Genomic DNA, 8264 nt, shown 5'->3' on the forward strand with positions numbered 1-8264 from the left:
AGTCTTCATTACATATTTTGATTAATAAACATTATCTTTTCAATGTTATCTGATTAAAGTCTACTACTACCTTCACTGGAAACTTGTCCTGCTTTTGGGAAAATTCGTTCACATGGTACTGAAGACGTCGGACCACATAATATTTTCAAAAAACAACCTCTACTAGTCAAGCCCTTTCATCTGATACCCATATTATGGGGTTCTCAGAAAATATGTAGTTTGCCATTTTATAACGGTCGCTACTGAAATATTTTTCCATTTCTCATAAATAACTGTGTTTTACTAGTCAAGTCCTTTCATTAGATACCCATATTGATGGTGTTTCGAGAAAATATGTAGTCCGCTAAAATTTGCAAACAGGCGTCGTGCACAAATTACGTAACGCTAAAAATCCGGTTTTTGACGCCCTTCCCCCGCTGCGTAACGCAATTTCCTATCTCTAATACACATTAAGTAACGCAACCTCGAGCCCTTTCCTCCCTCTTCTCGCGTTACGTAACTTTTGCACGACGCCACATACAAACCGCTAAATAAACCCGTTTAAAAAGCAGCATGGGGGCCTCCGTAGCCACATTGGTTGCGCGTTCGCTTAGTAAGCGATCGATCGTGAGTTCGAAACTCAGGGCCCTCATTGACCATCTTTGTGTTGTTACAGAATAACTACGTCCACGCAACAATCATCAGCGATGGAGATCGATCCACGGTCGAAATATGATCGATTCATCCATACAACTGCTCTGCTCTGCAAGACACATCGGGCTGCTGTTCTATAAATAACTCAACAATGAACTGTCTCCGCTGTCCGGTCTAACTGGATAATGGAAGAACAGATAGAAAACTCTTACGCCTAAATGGCTGCTACTGTGTAAATGTGTACCATATGGAATGGTATAGAAGGAAAATACTCTAACGCCGAAAAATGGCAACTGTGTAATGTGCTAATTATAGATATGATAAATATGTAACATGTACACGATTAAAATTCGGCTCTGTTACAGCTAAAATGCCAATGAGCCTAAAATAAATAAATGGGACAAAAAAAAGCAGCATGTCTCAAAAATAGAAACAAATATTTTGTTGGCAAATTTAGAATGGGAAACGTATATTTCTTCGCCAGGACAAGCGTACGATCCACGGTTCTTTACAAATAAGCCGGCTCTTAAAAGAACCACGGTTCTTTTACGAACAGCGGTACTTTTTTGAACCGTGGTTTTTTAAAGAGCCGTTCATTTAAAAGCCGTGGCTCATTTTCAAAGAATCGTGGATCGTACGATCTTTCAAAGGAACCGGTTCAAATGAGCGGCTCGTGAGTGCTCGCTAATATCTAATTTAACCATAGCAATACGATTCTATGCAGTTGTTTACTTTCACGATTGCATACTATTCGTACGGCCATATTTTCGCATCCAATGTCACCGCCTCCTTAGTCGTGATGTCCAGCAGCAGTATGTATTTTCTAATATTTCGCGCACATTATTATCATAATATAAAATTGGTTATGTATCGTTATCAGACATTATCAGTGGTTATCATTATCAGACACAATTTTCGTTCAAGATTTTTTCCCACATGCAAAAAGTGTCTGTAACATACAACACATGACCAATATGGTAAAAGTAATTTTCATTCTTAGTTTTTATTCCACCCGAAAATTTATTAAAATTACACTATCGATCAACTCAAGGGTGCATTTTGTCGACTAACGATGTTAACGACTAGGTACAAATTTTTGAGGTAATCCTCGTTTATGCCATTCAACCGATTACATCCAGCAATGTGTGGAGCCGAATGATGTAATTCTGTAATATAGCTCATTAAAGACTTAATTTTCTCTTTGAACACGTGCTGTAATGTCACGACAAGGAATAGCGTTTTTTTGGCAATAGCAAAGGCTGTGTCGGTGTGGTTCATGATAGAGTCTCGCAAGTGAATTTATCTTCCTCGCGCCGCTTCTGTTACTTGTGTCGTAAGAATCGCAGTCGTTCGCTGTCTACGGCACATGATTGGCACAGGTTGGATTTTTACCTTTATTAATATAATTTATATTTTCAACAGTTTTCTTGTGTTGTTTCCTGATTTCATGTAGGTAACCCTCCAATACCAAAGCACACTAAGGAGTACTTCAGAAGAATTGGATTGGCCGTAGGTTTTTGTCAGGTGACTTCCATTTTATTTATCATCTATATCAAAATCATTGCTTCTGAATCGTTGAGACCACTTTTCACAAATGCTTACTGATGATCATTTCCTTTGTAAGGCTAGATCATCAATTGTTACTGTCCACTCGCAATACCGCCTTCATAAACGAGATCGAGTTAGAACGCAACTGTTCCTTTTCAGGGCGAGTGGGAAACAATTGTATTTTATTCGTTAAATATTTAAATTGTCACTATTTGTGTCATTTACGTCATAACAATTTTTTTTTCTCGTCTATTGGTATATATAACATACATCGCAATAGACGAATTTTATGGCAACTCGACTGGCCGTTGGCAGCCCCATCTTAGATAGCACCGAAACGTTGTGGGTGTAAGCGCATGGGTCTTTTAAGCAACTTTGCATACTTGAAATATTCAAAAATGTATTAGACTGCCTTTTTGAAAGGGCCACTTTTTTTCTTTATTTTTTACAGAAAAATTATAGCTCAAAAACTATAATACCTACTAAATTCGGGTCAAAGGATGAAATGTAGAAAATTATTCATATTTTCATAAAAAAAAACTAAAGTTTTTTTGAAAAAAAAAATTCGCTGAAAAAAAATATTTTAAAAATCAATTTTTTCTCATAAACGTATTACCTATTACAATTTCCAACAAGTCGTCTATACATCTGAAGATGGGCACTTTTACGGGATACATTTTTCTCTAACAACAACTATTTCATGTTTTTTTTGAAAATATCACAACTAATCCTAATATTGTTTAAAATCAAGATAGCAATATAGTGTATTCGACAAAGTTTTTGATCTTATTAAACTATGAATATTCGACGTCATTTATATTTTATAGTATTTTATAGTTTCTGAAATATAGAGCATTTTGGTATGAAGACCCCTGAAAAAAATAATATTTTACTCGTTTCATTTTTTGTGTAAACTCTCGCGTTTGACATGTTCTTGACATGTCTCTTAATAAAAAAAAAGTTAGCAGAGCATGTAAATCGCGATAATTTATACATACAAATGTTACGAATTAAACATTGATAGTAATTTTTCGAAAGTAAAACATGAAAAAGATCATGTTCGAAATTTTTTTTTTCAAAAATTTACTTGATATTTCTTAATGAAAACATAAATAATTCCCTACAGTTCAATCTTTAAGCAATATTTTGCAGATCTTATAGTTTATGAAATAAGATTTTTCGAAAGAATAAATCTCCAAATTTCAAAAAATTTCTCACACAAAATCTATCAGACCTTGTTTAGGTCTGATAGATTGATAGATTGAAAGAAAAACAATAGAAAATTGAAATTTATTTTTCTCGGAAACACGTTTTTTTTTTAAATTCTGAAAGAATAGATATGAATAGCTCTTACAATTTCCAACAAGTCATCCATACATCGGAAGATTGGCACTTTTACAGGGAAAAAGTTTTTCGAACAACAACTTTTTCATTTTTTCATGTTACCATTAATGTTTAATTCGTAACATTTGTATGTACAAACTATCGCGATTTACATGCTCTGTTCACTTTTTTTCGATTCAGCAACATGTCAAGAACATGTCAAAGGCGAGAATTTACACACAAAAATGTAACGAGTTAAACATAATTTTCCATTCCAAAATGCTTTATATTTCAGAAACAGATAGAAAGTTGACGTCCTCGACGAAAGTTTATATTTTAACAAGATCTAAAACTTTGTCACACTATATTGTTATCTTGATTGTGAACAAAATTAGGATTAGTTGTATTTTTTTCAAAACATGAAAAAGTTGTTTTTAGAAAAACTTTTTCCCTGTAAAAGTGGTCATCTTTTAATGTATGTACGACTTGTTGGAAATTTTAAGAGCTATTCATATTATTTTTTTGAGAATTTAAAAAAAATACAAAAATCAATATATTCCTTTTTAAAAAAATGAATTTTAATTTTTAAAATACATTTTTTTTTAAATTTAGGTATATTTTTTATGAAAATCTATATAATTTTCTACATTTTATCTTTCGACTTGAATTTAGTAGGTATCATAGTTTCTTAGTTAATTTTTTTTTGGGAAATATCAGGAATAAATGTTGGCCCATTTTAAAAAGTAGTCTAATTCTTTTTTGAATATTTCATGTATGCAAAATTGCTTAAAAGTTCACACCCACAACGTTTCGCTGCTATTTGAGATGATGCTACCAACTCCTAAGACGAGTTGGAATGAAATTCGTCAATAACGATTTTTTTCTCCGTAATATGCGTTTGGAGTCTCCTCAAGTTTCGCTACATGTCGCTCATTTCCAATAACGAAACTCAGCCCCCTCCTTAAATTGAAAGACGTGGTCAAGAACCAAACATTCAAATAGTTCGCCTAGTTTTGAATTTCTTCGAAATGTCTCTACAGTTATTGAAAAGTCATATTATACCATTCTTCTTAGTAGCTACCGTTGAAAGTTATTTGCTCTTCTGGTTCATCCACTATGTACTCAGTAACTACTTTATCGCATCTCGAGTAGATTAGATCTGTTTGATCTACTTGCACAATGTATAAAGTTTTCCAAGCTATCGCCAAATATTTCCCAGATTGTTTCGCGGATATTGTCCGAAATAACATCGTTTGAAAGAATTGTCGGCTCCAGCAGAAGCTTTTGCAAATTGAGTTTTTCAGCTCAATTTATGTAATGTCATGTTAAGTAAAGATCGAATCTAGTGTTATATTGTTACACCCAAAGGGCGCCGGCCTTGCCAGTCCACATCTACAACATCATCATGGATGCTTCGTTTCATCGGAGAGTAAATTGATTCAATGGTGATTATCAATAATTCCGTGAATCTCTCCAATCAAACACTCCCCCTAGGCCAATAATGAGGGTATTGTTCTTCATTCACCCACTCGAAGCGAGAGCCCACCTGGTAATCGGACCTATACTATTGACAGCAATTTCTATTCTTCCCCCATACAACGTGCAATGTGAGAGGATTGACCGAGGGGCAGGGATATCTTCCGGCAGAAAATCAAATGCAGTACGGATCGAATGTCTTGGGTTTCAATAAGATCAGCTAGGCAGTACGGTTTGCTGGAATCGTCGTTCCAATCACAATGTGAGTATTTACAGAATTTAATTAATGGTTAGAATCGAAATCCTATGCTTTGCAATTAAGATCGCAATCAAATGAACAAACTCTCGATACGAAAGTTGGTCGGTAATATGGTGTCGATAGAAATGCTCAACTTATTGTTTTTAACACCTTGTGGAAAAAGTTTACCTTATGTTGACACGTAAGATGGTGTTGTCGTTGTTGGACATCGGATGGAGATTTCTAATTATATTCGCCGGAGTATAATAATTGTTCTGATTTAAACAAAATGAATTTCCTTGGTAACGCAGATTCAATGCACTGATAGGATAATTGAATCGTTTGTTTGAGAAACTCCATAAACGCCATTTTTATCAAAATTGTCTTTTTGGCAGATTTTGAGTTCTTGAGGGTATTTACATCGACTATCAAAATTTAAGAAAACCTACGAACCCCCTTTCATTGGGGTTGCAAATATGGTTCCCGGAATAAAATGCTGCAGAAAACGATTGCAAGAGACACTTCCACTCAGAAAAAGTGTAGTAGGCTAGAGACATTGTGGCGCGGTATTGGATTTCAAAACGAAAATTAGCCGGCCAAACGCCCCAAGGAAACCCTCCCACCCCCAGGGATCGACGCTGGGCTCAACGTGTTAATGCAGAGCATAACAGCCCCATTCTCACTTGATATGAACATTATGAACATAAAAAGTATATAAAATTGAATTGAATCACTTCAAAAGTGCCAAATACAACACTGATTTCTCGTTTGTTTGAGAAACTCCCTAAGTCCACCAGCTTTGAAGCGTTATATTTTGAGCTACAGCTGTTATATTGATAAAGTATTGGTCTCAAATAATATGTTTTGGGTTTACTAATCGAACCTCATACCATTAAATTGAAGGTCCAGGTAAAAATTTTGAGAAAAACAGTTTTTTGTCGTTTTCTCGCAATTGCGTCAAATGGACTTATGGGGTTTCTCAAACAAACGATTCAATTATTCATTCGAGGTGTTCAATCAGTGCTGAAGAGTCCATTCTCTAGAAGTTGACCTGACAATCTGCTGTATTAAGTAATTGAACGTTTTCTTCTATTGAACCAAACTTGAGTAATTAGTCTCTTTACGTCCAGATCATGTTGTGAAGAACATCAATTGGATGTATCTGCATCAACTGTTAAATTAGTTTTCCTATTAAACTCACATTTGGAACGAGAAAAAAATACAAATTAAACTTTTGGGTTCCCAATTAAAACTCTTCATCAAATTGAGCTGCCGGTACTTGTTTTTCCCCTTCCAACCACACGTATGAAAACGACCCTAACATGAATTTGTAGCCGACCGGACCATTAAACACCACCGAACAGCAAACAAAACGTTTCCACCCATTGCGCTCAAGTGCAGAGAGCAAAAGCAACGGTTGGGAGCAACTAAAATTGGGAAACTTTTTGATTAAATTTCATTACCGCAACCATTTCCGTTCCGTCTTGCATCTTTTGTCTCCCGAGATGTTTACCATGAGGATTTCCAGCAGCCAGCAATCCGAATCGCTTCCGGTGCTACCCCGTTCTCCACATCCAACCTGACATACGAGCAAATACACTCAAATCACATGCATGCGTATGTTTGAATCTGTACCCGTCTATCAGATTAAATGGGCAGAGATGGTAAAGCCGATTAAAAAAGATAATACTGTTTACAACCGATGGTTGATACTCTTTAGAAGATTTTTTCTAGTCCAACAAAAAAAAAACACCTCCCCTTTCTACCGGCCCAAAAAATGCTGGGATTTGTTGGAATGTGACATAGTCTAGTGGTTGTTTATTGGCACACAGGCTCGGAGACAGCAAAGCCTTTTTTAAACCAACCCAGACAGGCCACTGGGACAGCCCGAGGCGACCACTAGAAAGTGATACCACAAATTGGGCCAGAATTAGTGCTTTCAGATTGTACAAAAAAGAAAACAGAGCCCCAATTAGAAAGAAGGTGGGTATATTTAGCTATCTTTTCATTAACAAATTCCGGCATGTTTTGAGTGAAATGACTTGGCCCAGCCGCAGAGCTTTGTGGTCAGTTTTTGAGAGGGAGTGAGGAAAACGAAACCATGAAGACAATTTTACTTTTTGCGATTGACGCTCTCGATCCGAACTGTTATCACTCGTGATTTGCGGAATAAAGAGTTGTTCATAAAATCAATTACGGTTGTTCCATTATAAAATTAATTGTGGCCACAAATTGAGAATTATTTCTCGAGTTGAATTTGCTATCAAGGGGGATAATTTTGTTGAGACGGGCCGCATTAATTCGAACGCAGCCAACCATCATTTCCGGTTTGGAATCCGACAGTCAATAATTAAAACACCCATAGAAAATGAAAATGGTAACATCCACTTCGGGATTTTGCTCAAATGGGATCGATAAAATTGATTTAGTTTCACTACAGAAGCAGCCCTGAGACTGCCGGAGTGTTGTCGTGTATGGTTTTGGTACCAGAAGCGGTGCCATTTCGATCACGACTCGTTGGGGCAAAGTGTCACAAATGAAGCTATGTCGAGTTCGCTTGTGTATGGTGTGCACACAAACGCAAATAAATTGAGCGTAGGAGGCAAAGTTTTAATGAATATCCATGCAGTTCCATTATCGACAAGTTTCCGAGCTGATTTTCGTAATGCGTGAAGTAGTTACTTACGGAATGCTTCTTGAAGACTTGCGCAACAGAGTATGTAACATGATAAATACGCAACGCCACTAGTGGGGGAAATAAGTCCCTTATTACACTCTAACCTTCGTTTATAAGTAAACCTTTAGAGCTCGAATAACCGAAACTTGCATAATGAGAGTGGTTTGCTAAAGAGATTAAACAGACTTTTCACAGTCCATCTCCCTTCCACTGGCAAACGGTCCGTTTCACTCCACCAGTACAATTATTTCAATAATTGAAATTTTCCACTCACAAATTAATTTACTCTTCCGTACATACCTAATATCGCTTCTCCGTTAACCCTTACACGACCAAGGGAAATATTATTCCCTTCTACAAAAATCGTTA

This window comes from Toxorhynchites rutilus, chromosome 3 (assembly GCF_029784135.1).
Source record: "Toxorhynchites rutilus septentrionalis strain SRP chromosome 3, ASM2978413v1, whole genome shotgun sequence".
Lineage (NCBI taxonomy): Eukaryota > Metazoa > Arthropoda > Insecta > Diptera > Culicidae > Toxorhynchites > Toxorhynchites rutilus.